Genomic DNA, 16892 nt, shown 5'->3' with positions numbered 1-16892 from the left:
GGACCTACCAGTGCTGGCAATCACAAAGAAAACCCCACGAGCCTATGCTGCACTGGTGGGAGGGCACCAAATCTAAAATCAGATTTTTTTTTATCAAAGCAGGTAAGAAGAAGGCAAAAATGGAAAAACAGTGGTTTTATGTTCTTAACATGCGTTTAAATGTACTTTTTAAATTGAAAGAAGCTGGTATGGATGTAGAAAATGATATTTTAAACCTTAAAACTGAAATAAAACATGCCATAGAAAAGAAAGGGAAACAAATCATTTTTAACTCACATGTGCAGCACCTGGAGGAGGGCGAGAAATGTTCCCGTTTCTTTTTTAAAAAAGTGATGAATAGGAGGGATATCATCCAAAACCTTGAGGGTGAATCCACTCCAAAAGGCATGTTAGATGCAGTTTTTAACTTCTACCAGCTTCTTTTTAATAAGAAAGATCTTAATCCATCCTTTTTAGAACATGTTCTTAATTCCCTTGATTTTAAGCTAGATGTTTTAGACCAGGAGGTTTTATCCCGTGATCTTAACTTAGATGAACTTTTATTTGTTTTTAAAAGTTTTTCTAGTGGGAAGGCCCCTGGGGAAGATGGTTTACCCATCGAATTTTATTTAGCTTTTTGGGATATTTTAAAGGATGATATGGTTTTATTGTATAAAGAAACTTTTATTGTTAATGAACTTCCCCCTTCCTGGAGGAGGGGGATTGTATCATTACTTTTTAAAAAGGGTGAAAAGGATATGCTAAAAAATTGGCGCCCCATCACACTTTTAAATGTCGATTATAAAGTTTTAGCCAAGTTATTAGCTGTCCGTTTTAAACCTTTTATTCATAAATTAATTCACCCAAATCAGGTTTGTGGGGTACCTGGAAGGTCTATAGCTGAATCCCTAAATATTTTAAGAGATGTTTTATGGTATTTTAAGGATAGAAATCAAACTGTAGCAATTTTATCCTTAGACTTTGAAAAAGCCTTTGATAGGGTCTCCCATGAATACCTGTTTTTAGTTCTTAAAAAGATGGCAGTGCCTGAAACGATTTTAAGCCGAATCATGCTTTTATACCGATCCTGTTTTAGTCAAGTCTCTGTTAATGGCTTTTTAACCAGCGGTGTTCCTCTTTTATCAGGTGTCAAACAGGGCTGCCCCCTGTCCCCACTCCTTTTTATTTGCGCAATCGAACCACTGATGGCCCTCCTCAGAAAAGACCGGGTAGTAAGAGGCGTACCGATACCTGGTGGAGGAGGGACCCATCTAAAGGTGTTGGGGTACATGGATGATGTCACCATACTGTGCCCGGACTCTCCATCCATGAGGGGGGCATTGAGGAACACCAGCTATTTCTGCGAGGTCTCTGGTTTTAAGCTAAACACAGATAAATGTGACTGTTTTTATATTGGCTCCTGGGATTCATCCATCACCCCAGGAGTCACAATGCAACAGGATCAAATTAAAGTTTTAGGTATTGTTTTTAACCAGGTCAATGATGGGAGCCCTAACTGGGATTCAGCTATAGCTAAGATGGAGAAGAAGATTTTAATGTGGAATCTTAGAAACCTTACCATGGAGGGGAAGATTTTAATAATAAAGATGGTTTTACTCCCTATTATGCTATACATTGCCATGGTATTTCCTCCATCTATTTTATACATTAAAAAAGTAACTAGAATTGTTTTTACTTTTTTATGGGGTTCAAAAATGGAGAAGTTAAAGCGTGATTTTATGTACAAAAGTAAAGATAATGGCGGGAAAGATGTTCCTAACCTTTTTACTTTCTTTTACATAAAGTATTTCTGTTTCTGTTTTAAAATTATTAAATCCGATGGCATTTTTAGCTGCTTTTTAAGGTACGCTGCGGGCATGGTTTTTAAAAGATGGTTGCGCATCCCTCTGAACGCTCCGGTGCTTCTGTGTCCCCCAAAACATTATGTGGTGTTGGAAAAGACAGTCAGGCTCCTAGGTCTCCAAGATTTGGAGCCTGACATACTGGGGGACCAGAGAAAGGTATCAAAGGTCCTCAGGCGGAGTGAGGTTACCCTGGCAGTGTCTAATTTCACACAGGCAAGATCCAAAAAGGTATGGCGGAACGTGTACGGGAAGTTTCTGGCGAATGTACACAGGGATCTTGCCTGGGCAATCGTCCACCAGTGCCTCCCTACTCGTGAGTTCCAGCACAGGCGAGGACTGGTGGCGAGAGCCAAGTGCCCGAGAGATGGCTGCGGAGTGGATGAAACGGTGCTGCACATATTTTGGAACTGCCCTTTTGCACGGGAGCTTTGGAGGAAGGTAGGCCCACTTTTGAAGTGGGCCTGCGGCCTAAAAGATTTTAATCACGAATGTGTCTTTTACGGTCTTTTTAACTGCCCCAATTTTAAACAGCAGATGATCTGCTGGATGATTATTAATTGTTTTAAAAATGCCATCTGGAAAGTTAGGAACATCTTACTTTTTAAACATGATTTTATTGATGTTAAAAACTGTATAAAGCTGGCCCTGAGTGAGATGTACATCTATTACCTAAGAGACAAGAAACAGTTGGGGGCCAGCGAGGCAGCATCCATGTGGTGTCTGCCTATATGGAACGAAATAACAATATAATCAGTTTTTATGACATTTGTATAATGTTTTATCCTGCCATTTTTATTTTTTCTCCTTTTATTACTGGTTTTATTATTTGTATTTTAAAACTTTTGTGAACCTTTTATTATTTTGCATTTTAAATTCTGTATGGTTTCTTATTTATTCAATAAAATTTTGTTGAAACCTTATCTGTTCTTATCAGTTTAATATCTGATACGTCCCCTATCTGGGGACCATATATTAAATGGATTTTTGAGAACGGGGGCCGATTTCGAAGCTTGCTTCCGTCGCCCTATGCATTGACCCGATATGGCAGTATCTTCGGGTACAGTGCACCACCCCCTTACAGGGTTAAAAAGAAAGATTCCTACTTTCATTGCTACCTGCTTGCTGGCTAGCCAGCTAGCCAGCCCTGTGGGCCTTGCTGCTGCTGCAGCCAAAAAACAAAAGGTGGTGCTGCTGCTGCTTCTGCTGCTTCTGCTTCTGCTTGTGTCTGGCCGCTGTTGGAGCGTCCAGGCACAGGACTTCTGCTGCTGCTGACTAAATGGCCTCCTTAATTGGATCATTTGAGTAGCCAGCACACCTGTGCAGGTAGGGCATGACATGATAGGCAGCTGCCTTGATAGCGGGTGGGTGCTGAATGTTCCTAATTGACAAAATAAGATTAATGCTTATGAAGAAATATAAAATCTCATCCCTTCCCCAATATCGCGCCACACCCCTACCCCTTAATTCCCTGGTTGAACTTGATGGACATATGTCTTTTTTCGACCGTACTAACTATGTAACTATGTAACATAACATGGGGGGGGGGGGGTCTCCTGGCTGTTCACACAGGTGTGTCATTGCTGTACATTGACCATGCATTGCTTCTGTGGTATTGCAAAGGCAAAGACAAATGCTTCCAGCCATCCATTGCACTAATGGATTGGTCATCAGCTGGCTGTCTATGTCCCGCATCAATATAGACCAAAGTACAGAGGGTTAGGCTATGCTATTGTGCACCTACCTGATGCATCAGAAGGTGCGAGGCCCTTGCTAAATTCTGTGCACAGACTTTGAGATCTATACTTTAGACTGTATCTAAACCTGCTCCAACATGGACTGACATTCTGGCCTACTTTCAGCCGATGCGACTTGTCTGTCGCTGAACAGTCGCTTTTTATGTATTCAGCACCTATGTATAATGTTGTAAAAATGCTCTAGAAGCTAAAGTCGCAGAAATGTCACACATATTTGGCCTGCAACTTTCTGTGCGACAAATTCAGACAGGAAAAATCAGTATAAATCCTTAGAAAATTATCCCCCAGTGTCTCCATCTGCTGGCGGTATTGAATAAGCATTGCTGCACTGATGGGGTATGCATTAGACGAAAAAAAAGAAGAAAAAGAAGAATAATACGCCCAGAAAAGAGGCGAAAAGGAGAAAAACGTAAAAAAACGTGAAAAAAAGTAAGAGGAAGAGAAGGGAAAAAAAGGTGGAAATGGGTTTAAAAGTGATTTCGGCGGAGAAATATATATATATATATATATATATATATATATATATATATACGCGCACACACACACATATATATAAACGTATTCTCCGTTGAGATATTGCAGCCGCTGCTGTGTCCAGGCCCAGGAGCCTTAGCACTGTGCTGTGATGTCACTCAATACCACTGACATCACTACGTATAAACAACATCTCTCCTTTGCTGTGTATGTGACTATGGAGCTGTTTGGTGATGTCGTCTATTATGGCCTTCATAGAAGCAACAGGAGATTGTTGCATCCATCTAGAACCCTCAGAACTACAGTGCTATGATGTCACTCACTTCCACAGGCCTTGCAGAGTGTAAACAACAACAACCCAGCTTTGTTGTGTATGTAACCATAGGGATTTGTGATGTCACCTAGAACCTTCACAGCAGCGACAGCTTTATGAGGAGCATCAGCACTGCTCTGCCTGAGCAGAACCATCACCGCCATAGGTTGTCAAATAACCCGGGTTTAACCCACACAGGTAAGTCCAATGGGGTGCAGGCATGTCCTCTATGCTTACAGCTTCCCGTGGGTGTTGGTTTGATACCGTTTGGGGACAGCCAAGGAGGCATCTGCAGGCAACAAAGGTAGGTGTGTGCTTGTGTGTGTGTTTCCTATGCAGATCCTAAGCCCAGTGTCACATGCAAGTAGGAGGAGTAAGAAGGGTTCCTGGCAAATCCGGGTTATGGATTGCATTTAAAAAGGCCCCGTGGGAGTGCAATGGGCCCCTGTCTTGCTGCTTAGCAATAATGGTATGGGTTTAGGTTCTGCTGTGTGTACTGGTGGTTGACTGCCCCCCAGCCCAGAGTGTGCATGGAAAATTGTCTGGCAGCCTCCCTGACAGCAAGCAGTGATAGTGCCCATGAAGGGCACCTTGTTGGGCCCGCCCCTTTCACGGTTATCGCTTCTCGGCCTTTTGGCTAAGATCAAGTGTAGTATCTGTTCTTATCAGTTTAATATCTGATACGTCCCCTATCTGGGGACCATATATTAAATGGATTTTTGAGAACGGGGGCCGATTTCGAAGCTTGCTTCCGTCGCCCTATGCATTGACCCGATATGGCAGTATCTTCGGGTACAGTGCACCACCCCCTTACAGGGTTAAAAAGAAAGATTCCTACTTTCATTGCTACCTGCTTGCTGGCTAGCCAGCTAGCCAGCCCTGTGGGCCTTGCTGCTGCTGCAGCCAAAAAACAAAAGGTGGTGCTGCTGCTGCTTCTGCTGCTTCTGCTTCTGCTTGTGTCTGGCCGCTGTTGGAGCGTCCAGGCACAGGACTTCTGCTGCTGCTGACTAAATGGCCTCCTTAATTGGATCATTTGAGTAGCCAGCACACCTGTGCAGGTAGGGCATGACATGATAGGCAGCTGCCTTGATAGCGGGTGGGTGCTGAATGTTCCTAATTGACAAAATAAGATTAATGCTTATGAAGAAATATAAAATCTCATCCCTTCCCCAATATCGCGCCACACCCCTACCCCTTAATTCCCTGGTTGAACTTGATGGACATATGTCTTTTTTCGACCGTACTAACTATGTAACTATGTAACATAACATGGGGGGGGGGGGGGTCTCCTGGCTGTTCACACAGGTGTGTCATTGCTGTACATTGACCATGCATTGCTTCTGTGGTATTGCAAAGGCAAAGACAAATGCTTCCAGCCATCCATTGCACTAATGGATTGGTCATCAGCTGGCTGTCTATGTCCCGCATCAATATAGACCAAAGTACAGAGGGTTAGGCTATGCTATTGTGCACCTACCTGATGCATCAGAAGGTGCGAGGCCCTTGCTAAATTCTGTGCACAGACTTTGAGATCTATACTTTAGACTGTATCTAAACCTGCTCCAACATGGACTGACATTCTGGCCTACTTTCAGCCGATGCGACTTGTCTGTCGCTGAACAGTCGCTTTTTATGTATTCAGCACCTATGTATAATGTTGTAAAAATGCTCTAGTAGCTAAAGTCGCAGAAATGTCACACATATTTGGCCTGCAACTTTCTGTGCGACAAATTCAGACAGGAAAAATCAGTATAAATCCTTAGAAAATTATCCCCCAGTGTCTCCATCTGCTGGCGGTATTGAATAAGCATTGCTGCACTGATGGGGTATGCATTAGACGAAAAAAAAGAAGAAAAAGAAGAATAATACGCCCAGAAAAGAGGCGAAAAGGAGAAAAACGTAAAAAAACGTGAAAAAAAAGTAAGAGGAAGAGAAGGGAAAAAAAGGTGGAAATGGGTTTAAAAGTGATTTCGGCGGAGAAATATATATATATATATATATATATATATATATATATATATATATGCGCACACACACACATATATATAAACGTATTCTCCGTTGAGATATTGCAGCCGCTGCTGTGTCCAGGCCCAGGAGCCTTAGCACTGTGCTGTGATGTCACTCAATACCACTGACATCACTAGGTGTAAACAACATCTCTCCTTTGCTGTGTATGTGACTATGGAGCTGTTTGGTGATGTCGTCTATTATGGCCTTCATAGAAGCAACAGGAGATTGTTGCATCCATCTAGAACCCTCAGAACTACAGTGCTATGATGTCACTCACTTCCACAGGCCTTGCAGAGTGTAAACAACAACAACCCAGCTTTGTTGTGTATGTAACCATAGGGATTTGTGATGTCACCTAGAACCTTCACAGCAGCGACAGCTTTATGAGGAGCATCAGCACTGCTCTGCCTGAGCAGAACCATCACCGCCATAGGTTGTCAAATAACCCGGGTTTAACCCACACAGGTAAGTCCAATGGGGTGCAGGCATGTCCTCTATGCTTACAGCTTCCCGTGGGTGTTGGTTTGATACCGTTTGGGGACAGCCAAGGAGGCATCTGCAGGCAACAAAGGTAGGTGTGTGCTTGTGTGTGTGTTTCCTATGCAGATCCTAAGCCCAGTGTCACATGCAAGTAGGAGGAGTAAGAAGGGTTCCTGGCAAATCCGGGTTATGGATTGCATTTAAAAAGGCCCCGTGGGAGTGCAATGGGCCCCTGTCTTGCTGCTTAGCAATAATGGTATGGGTTTAGGTTCTGCTGTGTGTACTGGTGGTTGACTGCCCCCCAGCCCAGAGTGTGCATGGAAAATTGTCTGGCAGCCTCCCTGACAGCAAGCAGTGATAGTGCCCATGAAGGGCACCTTGTTGGGCCCGCCCCTTTCACGGTTATCGCTTCTCGGCCTTTTGGCTAAGATCAAGTGTAGTATCTGTTCTTATCAGTTTAATATCTGATACGTCCCCTATCTGGGGACCATATATTAAATGGATTTTTGAGAACGGGGGCCGATTTCGAAGCTTGCTTCCGTCGCCCTATGCATTGACCCGATATGGCAGTATCTTCGGGTACAGTGCACCACCCCCTTACAGGGTTAAAAAGAAAGATTCCTACTTTCATTGCTACCTGCTTGCTGGCTAGCCAGCTAGCCAGCCCTGTGGGCCTTGCTGCTGCTGCAGCCAAAAAACAAAAGGTGGTGCTGCTGCTGCTTCTGCTGCTTCTGCTTCTGCTTGTGTCTGGCCGCTGTTGGAGCGTCCAGGCACAGGACTTCTGCTGCTGCTGACTAAATGGCCTCCTTAATTGGATCATTTGAGTAGCCAGCACACCTGTGCAGGTAGGGCATGACATGATAGGCAGCTGCCTTGATAGCGGATGGGTGCTGAATGTTCCTAATTGACAAAATAAGATTAATGCTTATGAAGAAATATAAAATCTCATCCCTTCCCCAATATCGCGCCACACCCCTACCCCTTAATTCCCTGGTTGAACTTGATGGACATATGTCTTTTTTCGACCGTACTAACTATGTAACTATGTAACATAACATGGGGGGGGGGGGGGGGTCTCCTGGCTGTTCACACAGGTGTGTCATTGCTGTACATTGACCATGCATTGCTTCTGTGGTATTGCAAAGGCAAAGACAAATGCTTCCAGCCATCCATTGCACTAATGGATTGGTCATCAGCTGGCTGTCTATGTCCCGCATCAATATAGACCAAAGTACAGAGGGTTAGGCTATGCTATTGTGCACCTACCTGATGCATCAGAAGGTGCGAGGCCCTTGCTAAATTCTGTGCACAGACTTTGAGATCTATACTTTAGACTGTATCTAAACCTGCTCCAACATGGACTGACATTCTGGCCTACTTTCAGCCGATGCGACTTGTCTGTCGCTGAACAGTCGCTTTTTATGTATTCAGCACCTATGTATAATGTTGTAAAAATGCTCTAGAAGCTAAAGTCGCAGAAATGTCACACATATTTGGCCTGCAACTTTCTGTGCGACAAATTCAGACAGGAAAAATCTGTATAAATCCTTAGAAAATTATCCCCCAGTGTCTCCATCTGCTGGCGGTATTGAATAAGCATTGCTGCACTGATGGGGTATGCATTAGACGAAAAAAAAGAAGAAAAAGAAGAATAATACGCCCAGAAAAGAGGCGAAAAGGAGAAAAACGTAAAAAAACGTGAAAAAAAAGTAAGAGGAAGAGAAGGGAAAAAAAGGTGGAAATGGGTTTAAAAGTGATTTCGGCGGAGAAATATATATATATATATATATATATATATATATATACGCGCACACACACACATATATATAAACGTATTCTCCGTTGAGATATTGCAGCCGCTGCTGTGTCCAGGCCCAGGAGCCTTAGCACTGTGCTGTGATGTCACTCAATACCACTGACATCACTAGGTGTAAACAACATCTCTCCTTTGCTGTGTATGTGACTATGGAGCTGTTTGGTGATGTCATCTATTATGGCCTTCATAGAAGCAACAGGAGATTGTTGCATCCATCTAGAACCCTCAGAACTACAGTGCTATGATGTCACTCACTTCCACAGGCCTTGCAGAGTGTAAACAACAACAACCCAGCTTTGTTGTGTATGTAACCATAGGGATTTGTGATGTCACCTAGAACCTTCACAGCAGCGACAGCTTTATGAGGAGCATCAGCACTGCTCTGCCTGAGCAGAACCATCACCGCCATAGGTTGTCAAATAACCCGGGTTTAACCCACACAGGTAAGTCCAATGGGGTGCAGGCATGTCCTCTATGCTTACAGCTTCCCGTGGGTGTTGGTTTGATACCATTTGGGGACAGCCAAGGAGGCATCTGCAGGCAACAAAGGTAGGTGTGTGCTTGTGTGTGTGTTTCCTATGCAGATCCTAAGCCCAGTGTCACATGCAAGTAGGAGGAGTAAGAAGGGTTCCTGGCAAATCCGGGTTATGGATTGCATTTAAAAAGGCCCCGTGGGAGTGCAATGGGCCCCTGTCTTGCTGCTTAGCAATAATGGTATGGGTTTAGGTTCTGCTGTGTGTACTGGTGGTTGACTGCCCCCCAGCCCAGAGTGTGCATGGAAAATTGTCTGGCAGCCTCCCTGACAGCAAGCAGTGATAGTGCCCATGAAGGGCACCTTGTTGGGCCCGCCCCTTTCACGGTTATCGCTTCTCGGCCTTTTGGCTAAGATCAAGTGTAGTATCTGTTCTTATCAGTTTAATATCTGATACGTCCCCTATCTGGGGACCATATATTAAATGGATTTTTGAGAACGGGGGCCGATTTCGAAGCTTGCTTCCGTCGCCCTATGCATTGACCCGATATGGCAGTATCTTCGGGTACAGTGCACCACCCCCTTACAGGGTTAAAAAGAAAGATTCCTACTTTCATTGCTACCTGCTTGCTGGCTAGCCAGCTAGCCAGCCCTGTGGGCCTTGCTGCTGCTGCAGCCAAAAAACAAAAGGTGGTGCTGCTGCTGCTTCTGCTGCTTCTGCTTCTGCTTGTGTCTGGCCGCTGTTGGAGCGTCCAGGCACAGGACTTCTGCTGCTGCTGACTAAATGGCCTCCTTAATTGGATCATTTGAGTAGCCAGCACACCTGTGCAGGTAGGGCATGACATGATAGGCAGCTGCCTTGATAGCGGGTGGGTGCTGAATGTTCCTAATTGACAAAATAAGATTAATGCTTATGAAGAAATATAAAATCTCATCCCTTCCCCAATATCGCGCCACACCCCTACCCCTTAATTCCCTGGTTGAACTTGATGGACATATGTCTTTTTTCGACCGTACTAACTATGTAACTATGTAACATAACATGGGGGGGGGGGGGGTCTCCTGGCTGTTCACACAGGTGTGTCATTGCTGTACATTGACCATGCATTGCTTCTGTGGTATTGCAAAGGCAAAGACAAATGCTTCCAGCCATCCATTGCACTAATGGATTGGTCATCAGCTGGCTGTCTATGTCCCGCATCAATATAGACCAAAGTACAGAGGGTTAGGCTATGCTATTGTGCACCTACCTGATGCATCAGAAGGTGCGAGGCCCTTGCTAAATTCTGTGCACAGACTTTGAGATCTATACTTTAGACTGTATCTAAACCTGCTCCAACATGGACTGACATTCTGGCCTACTTTCAGCCGATGCGACTTGTCTGTCGCTGAACAGTCGCTTTTTATGTATTCAGCACCTATGTATAATGTTGTAAAAATGCTCTAGAAGCTAAAGTCGCAGAAATGTCACACATATTTGGCCTGCAACTTTCTGTGCGACAAATTCAGACAGGAAAAATCAGTATAAATCCTTAGAAAATTATCCCCCAGTGTCTCCATCTGCTGGCGGTATTGAATAAGCATTGCTGCACTGATGGGGTATGCATTAGACGAAAAAAAAGAAGAAAAAGAAGAATAATACGCCCAGAAAAGAGGCGAAAAGGAGAAAAACGTAAAAAAACGTGAAAAAAAAGTAAGAGGAAGAGAAGGGAAAAAAAGGTGGAAATGGGTTTAAAAGTGATTTCGGCGGAGAAATATATATATATATATATATATATATATATATATACGCGCACACACACACATATATATAAACGTATTCTCCGTTGAGATATTGCAGCCGCTGCTGTGTCCAGGCCCAGGAGCCTTAGCACTGTGCTGTGATGTCACTCAATACCACTGACATCACTACGTGTAAACAACATCTCTCCTTTGCTGTGTATGTGACTATGGAGCTGTTTGGTGATGTCGTCTATTATGGCCTTCATAGAAGCAACAGGAGATTGTTGCATCCATCTAGAACCCTCAGAACTACAGTGCTATGATGTCACTCACTTCCACAGGCCTTGCAGAGTGTAAACAACAACAACCCAGCTTTGTTGTGTATGTAACCATAGGGATTTGTGATGTCACCTAGAACCTTCACAGCAGCGACAGCTTTATGAGGAGCATCAGCACTGCTCTGCCTGAGCAGAACCATCACCGCCATAGGTTGTCAAATAACCCGGGTTTAACCCACACAGGTAAGTCCAATGGGGTGCAGGCATGTCCTCTATGCTTACAGCTTCCCGTGGGTGTTGGTTTGATACCGTTTGGGGACAGCCAAGGAGGCATCTGCAGGCAACAAAGGTAGGTGTGTGCTTGTGTGTGTGTTTCCTATGCAGATCCTAAGCCCAGTGTCACATGCAAGTAGGAGGAGTAAGAAGGGTTCCTGGCAAATCCGGGTTATGGATTGCATTTAAAAAGGCCCCGTGGGAGTGCAATGGGCCCCTGTCTTGCTGCTTAGCAATAATGGTATGGGTTTAGGTTCTGCTGTGTGTACTGGTGGTTGACTGCCCCCCAGCCCAGAGTGTGCATGGAAAATTGTCTGGCAGCCTCCCTGACAGCAAGCAGTGATAGTGCCCATGAAGGGCACCTTGTTGGGCCCGCCCCTTTCACGGTTATCGCTTCTCGGCCTTTTGGCTAAGATCAAGTGTAGTATCTGTTCTTATCAGTTTAATATCTGATACGTCCCCTATCTGGGGACCATATATTAAATGGATTTTTGAGAACGGGGGCCGATTTCGAAGCTTGCTTCCGTCGCCCTATGCATTGACCCGATATGGCAGTATCTTCGGGTACAGTGCACCACCCCCTTACAGGGTTAAAAAGAAAGATTCCTACTTTCATTGCTACCTGCTTGCTGGCTAGCCAGCTAGCCAGCCCTGTGGGCCTTGCTGCTGCTGCAGCCAAAAAACAAAAGGTGGTGCTGCTGCTGCTTCTGCTGCTTCTGCTTCTGCTTGTGTCTGGCCGCTGTTGGAGCGTCCAGGCACAGGACTTCTGCTGCTGCTGACTAAATGGCCTCCTTAATTGGATCATTTGAGTAGTCAGCACACCTGTGCAGGTAGGGCATGACATGATAGGCAGCTGCCTTGATAGCGGGTGGGTGCTGAATGTTCCTAATTGACAAAATAAGATTAATGCTTATGAAGAAATATAAAATCTCATCCCTTCCCCAATATCGCGCCACACCCCTACCCCTTAATTCCCTGGTTGAACTTGATGGACATATGTCTTTTTTCGACCGTACTAACTATGTAACTATGTAACATAACATGGGGGGGGGGGGGGGTCTCCTGGCTGTTCACACAGGTGTGTCATTGCTGTACATTGACCATGCATTGCTTCTGTGGTATTGCAAAGGCAAAGACAAATGCTTCCAGCCATCCATTGCACTAATGGATTGGTCATCAGCTGGCTGTCTATGTCCCGCATCAATATAGACCAAAGTACAGAGGGTTAGGCTATGCTATTGTGCACCTACCTGATGCATCAGAAGGTGCGAGGCCCTTGCTAAATTCTGTGCACAGACTTTGAGATCTATACTTTAGACTGTATCTAAACCTGCTCCAACATGGACTGACATTCTGGCCTACTTTCAGCCGATGCGACTTGTCTGTCGCTGAACAGTCGCTTTTTATGTATTCAGCACCTATGTATAATGTTGTAAAAATGCTCTAGAAGCTAAAGTCGCAGAAATGTCACACATATTTGGCCTGCAACTTTCTGTGCGACAAATTCAGACAGGAAAAATCAGTATAAATCCTTAGAAAATTATCCCCCAGTGTCTCCATCTGCTGGCGGTATTGAATAAGCATTGCTGCACTGATGGGGTATGCATTAGACGAAAAAAAAGAAGAAAAAGAAGAATAATACGCCCAGAAAAGAGGCGAAAAGGAGAAAAACGTAAAAAAACGTGAAAAAAAAGTAAGAGGAAGAGAAGGGAAAAAAAGGTGGAAATGGGTTTAAAAGTGATTTCGGCGGAGAATATATATATATATATATATATATATATATATATATATATATATATATATACGCGCACACACACACATATATATAAACGTATTCTCCGTTGAGATATTGCAGCCGCTGCTGTGTCCAGGCCCAGGAGCCTTAGCACTGTGCTGTGATGTCACTCAATACCACTGACATCACTAGGTGTAAACAACATCTCTCCTTTGCTGTGTATGTGACTATGGAGCTGTTTGGTGATGTCGTCTATTATGGCCTTCATAGAAGCAACAGGAGATTGTTGCATCCATCTAGAACCCTCAGAACTACAGTGCTATGATGTCACTCACTTCCACAGGCCTTGCAGAGTGTAAACAACAACAACCCAGCTTTGTTGTGTATGTAACCATAGGGATTTGTGATGTCACCTAGAACCTTCACAGCAGCGACAGCTTTATGAGGAGCATCAGCACTGCTCTGCCTGAGCAGAACCATCACCGCCATAGGTTGTCAAATAACCCGGGTTTAACCCACACAGGTAAGTCCAATGGGGTGCAGGCATGTCCTCTATGCTTACAGCTTCCCGTGGGTGTTGGTTTGATACCGTTTGGGGACAGCCAAGGAGGCATCTGCAGGCAACAAAGGTAGGTGTGTGCTTGTGTGTGTGTTTCCTATGCAGATCCTAAGCCCAGTGTCACATGCAAGTAGGAGGAGTAAGAAGGGTTCCTGGCAAATCCGGGTTATGGATTGCATTTAAAAAGGCCCCGTGGGAGTGCAATGGGCCCCTGTCTTGCTGCTTAGCAATAATGGTATGGGTTTAGGTTCTGCTGTGTGTACTGGTGGTTGACTGCCCCCCAGCCCAGAGTGTGCATGGAAAATTGTCTGGCAGCCTCCCTGACAGCAAGCAGTGATAGTGCCCATGAAGGGCACCTTGTTGGGCCCGCCCCTTTCACGGTTATCGCTTCTCGGCCTTTTGGCTAAGATCAAGTGTAGTATCTGTTCTTATCAGTTTAATATCTGATACGTCCCCTATCTGGGGACCATATATTAAATGGATTTTTGAGAACGGGGGCCGATTTCGAAGCTTGCTTCCGTCGCCCTATGCATTGACCCGATATGGCAGTATCTTCGGGTACAGTGCACCACCCCCTTACAGGGTTAAAAAGAAAGATTCCTACTTTCATTGCTACCTGCTTGCTGGCTAGCCAGCTAGCCAGCCCTGTGGGCCTTGCTGCTGCTGCAGCCAAAAAACAAAAGGTGGTGCTGCTGCTGCTTCTGCTGCTTCTGCTTCTGCTTGTGTCTGGCCGCTGTTGGAGCGTCCAGGCACAGGACTTCTGCTGCTGCTGACTAAATGGCCTCCTTAATTGGATCATTTGAGTAGCCAGCACACCTGTGCAGGTAGGGCATGACATGATAGGCAGCTGCCTTGATAGCGGGTGGGTGCTGAATGTTCCTAATTGACAAAATAAGATTAATGCTTATGAAGAAATATAAAATCTCATCCCTTCCCCAATATCGCGCCACACCCCTACCCCTTAATTCCCTGGTTGAACTTGATGGACATATGTCTTTTTTCGACCGTACTAACTATGTAACTATGTAACATAACATGGGGGGGGGGGGGGGGGTCTCCTGGCTGTTCACACAGGTGTGTCATTGCTGTACATTGACCATGCATTGCTTCTGTGGTATTGCAAAGGCAAAGACAAATGCTTCCAGCCATCCATTGCACTAATGGATTGGTCATCAGCTGGCTGTCTATGTCCCGCATCAATATAGACCAAAGTACAGAGGGTTAGGCTATGCTATTGTGCACCTACCTGATGCATCAGAAGGTGCGAGGCCCTTGCTAAATTCTGTGCACAGACTTTGAGATCTATACTTTAGACTGTATCTAAACCTGCTCCAACATGGACTGACATTCTGGCCTACTTTCAGCCGATGCGACTTGTCTGTCGCTGAACAGTCGCTTTTTATGTATTCAGCACCTATGTATAATGTTGTAAAAATGCTCTAGTAGCTAAAGTCGCAGAAATGTCACACATATTTGGCCTGCAACTTTCTGTGCGACAAATTCAGACAGGAAAAATCAGTATAAATCCTTAGAAAATTATCCCCCAGTGTCTCCATCTGCTGGCGGTATGGAATAAGCATTGCTGCACTGATGGGGTATGCATTAGACGAAAAAAAAGAAGAAAAAGAAGAATAATACGCCCAGAAAAGAGGCGAAAAGGAGAAAAACGTAAAAAAACGTGAAAAAAAAGTAAGAGGAAGAGAAGGGAAAAAAAGGTGGAAATGGGTTTAAAAGTGATTTCGGCGGAGAAATATATATATATATATATATATATATATATATATATATATACGCGCACACACACACATATATATAAACGTATTCTCCGTTGAGATATTGCAGCCGCTGCTGTGTCCAGGCCCAGGAGCCTTAGCACTGTGCTGTGATGTCACTCAATACCACTGACATCACTAGGTGTAAACAACATCTCTCCTTTGCTGTGTATGTGACTATGGAGCTGTTTGGTGATGTCATCTATTATGGCCTTCATAGAAGCAACAGGAGATTGTTGCATCCATCTAGAACCCTCAGAACTACAGTGCTATGATGTCACTCACTTCCACAGGCCTTGCAGAGTGTAAACAACAACAACCCAGCTTTGTTGTGTATGTAACCATAGGGATTTGTGATGTCACCTAGAACCTTCACAGCAGCGACAGCTTTATGAGGAGCATCAGCACTGCTCTGCCTGAGCAGAACCATCACCGCCATAGGTTGTCAAATAACCCGGGTTTAACCCACACAGGTAAGTCCAATGGGGTGCAGGCATGTCCTCTATGCTTACAGCTTCCCGTGGGTGTTGGTTTGATACCATTTGGGGACAGCCAAGGAGGCATCTGCAGGCAACAAAGGTAGGTGTGTGCTTGTGTGTGTGTTTCCTATGCAGATCCTAAGCCCAGTGTCACATGCAAGTAGGAGGAGTAAGAAGGGTTCCTGGCAAATCCGGGTTATGGATTGCATTTAAAAAGGCCCCGTGGGAGTGCAATGGGCCCCTGTCTTGCTGCTTAGCAATAATGGTATGGGTTTAGGTTCTGCTGTGTGTACTGGTGGTTGACTGCCCCCCAGCCCAGAGTGTGCATGGAAAATTGTCTGGCAGCCTCCCTGACAGCAAGCAGTGATAGTGCCCATGAAGGGCACCTTGTTGGGCCCGCCCCTTTCACGGTTATCGCTTCTCGGCCTTTTGGCTAAGATCAAGTGTAGTATCTGTTCTTATCAGTTTAATATCTGATACGTCCCCTATCTGGGGACCATATATTAAATGGATTTTTGAGAACGGGGGCCGATTTCGAAGCTTGCTTCCGTCGCCCTATGCATTGACCCGATATGGCAGTATCTTCGGGTACAGTGCACCACCCCCTTACAGGGTTAAAAAGAAAGATTCCTACTTTCATTGCTACCTGCTTGCTGGCTAGCCAGCTAGCCAGCCCTGTGGGCCTTGCTGCTGCTGCAGCCAAAAAACAAAAGGTGGTGCTGCTGCTGCTTCTGCTGCTTCTGCTTCTGCTTGTGTCTGGCCGCTGTTGGAGCGTCCAGGCACAGGACTTCTGCTGCTGCTGACTAAATGGCCTCCTTAATTGGATCATTTGAGTAGCCAGCACACCTGTGCAGGTAGGGCATGACATGATAGGCAGCTGCCTTGATAGCGGGTGGGTGCTGAATGTT

The 16892-nt window shown here is 45.0% G+C and overlaps 7 non-coding genes across 7 annotated transcripts; all 7 read left to right on the top strand.

Annotated features, from left to right (window-relative positions):
- The first annotated feature begins 2731 nt into the window (after positions 1-2731).
- On the top strand, positions 2732-2917 carry LOC130326806 (U2 spliceosomal RNA). The gene has a single exon (XR_008871347.1). It is a non-coding gene; the product is annotated as a U2 spliceosomal RNA (small nuclear RNA).
- Positions 2918-5002: 2085 nt separating this feature from the next.
- Positions 5003-5193, top strand: LOC130326802 (U2 spliceosomal RNA). The gene has a single exon (XR_008871343.1). It is a non-coding gene; the product is annotated as a U2 spliceosomal RNA (small nuclear RNA).
- Positions 5194-7282: 2089 nt separating this feature from the next.
- Positions 7283-7473, top strand: LOC130326811 (U2 spliceosomal RNA). The gene has a single exon (XR_008871351.1). It is a non-coding gene; the product is annotated as a U2 spliceosomal RNA (small nuclear RNA).
- Positions 7474-9556: 2083 nt separating this feature from the next.
- LOC130326810 (U2 spliceosomal RNA) lies at positions 9557-9747 on the top strand. Its single transcript, XR_008871350.1, has one exon. It is a non-coding gene; the product is annotated as a U2 spliceosomal RNA (small nuclear RNA).
- A 2081-nt stretch (positions 9748-11828) lies between these two features.
- On the top strand, positions 11829-12019 carry LOC130326809 (U2 spliceosomal RNA). Its single transcript, XR_008871349.1, has one exon. It is a non-coding gene; the product is annotated as a U2 spliceosomal RNA (small nuclear RNA).
- A 2097-nt stretch (positions 12020-14116) lies between these two features.
- Positions 14117-14307, top strand: LOC130326808 (U2 spliceosomal RNA). Its single transcript, XR_008871348.1, has one exon. It is a non-coding gene; the product is annotated as a U2 spliceosomal RNA (small nuclear RNA).
- A 2090-nt stretch (positions 14308-16397) lies between these two features.
- Positions 16398-16588, top strand: LOC130326800 (U2 spliceosomal RNA). The gene has a single exon (XR_008871342.1). It is a non-coding gene; the product is annotated as a U2 spliceosomal RNA (small nuclear RNA).
- Positions 16589-16892: the final 304 nt, after the last annotated feature.

Source organism: Hyla sarda, unplaced genomic scaffold, assembly GCF_029499605.1.
Source record: "Hyla sarda isolate aHylSar1 unplaced genomic scaffold, aHylSar1.hap1 scaffold_2884, whole genome shotgun sequence".
NCBI lineage: Eukaryota > Metazoa > Chordata > Amphibia > Anura > Hylidae > Hyla > Hyla sarda.
The sequence above is the reverse complement of the archived record's forward strand: the minus strand, read 5'-3'. Positions and strand labels throughout refer to the sequence as shown.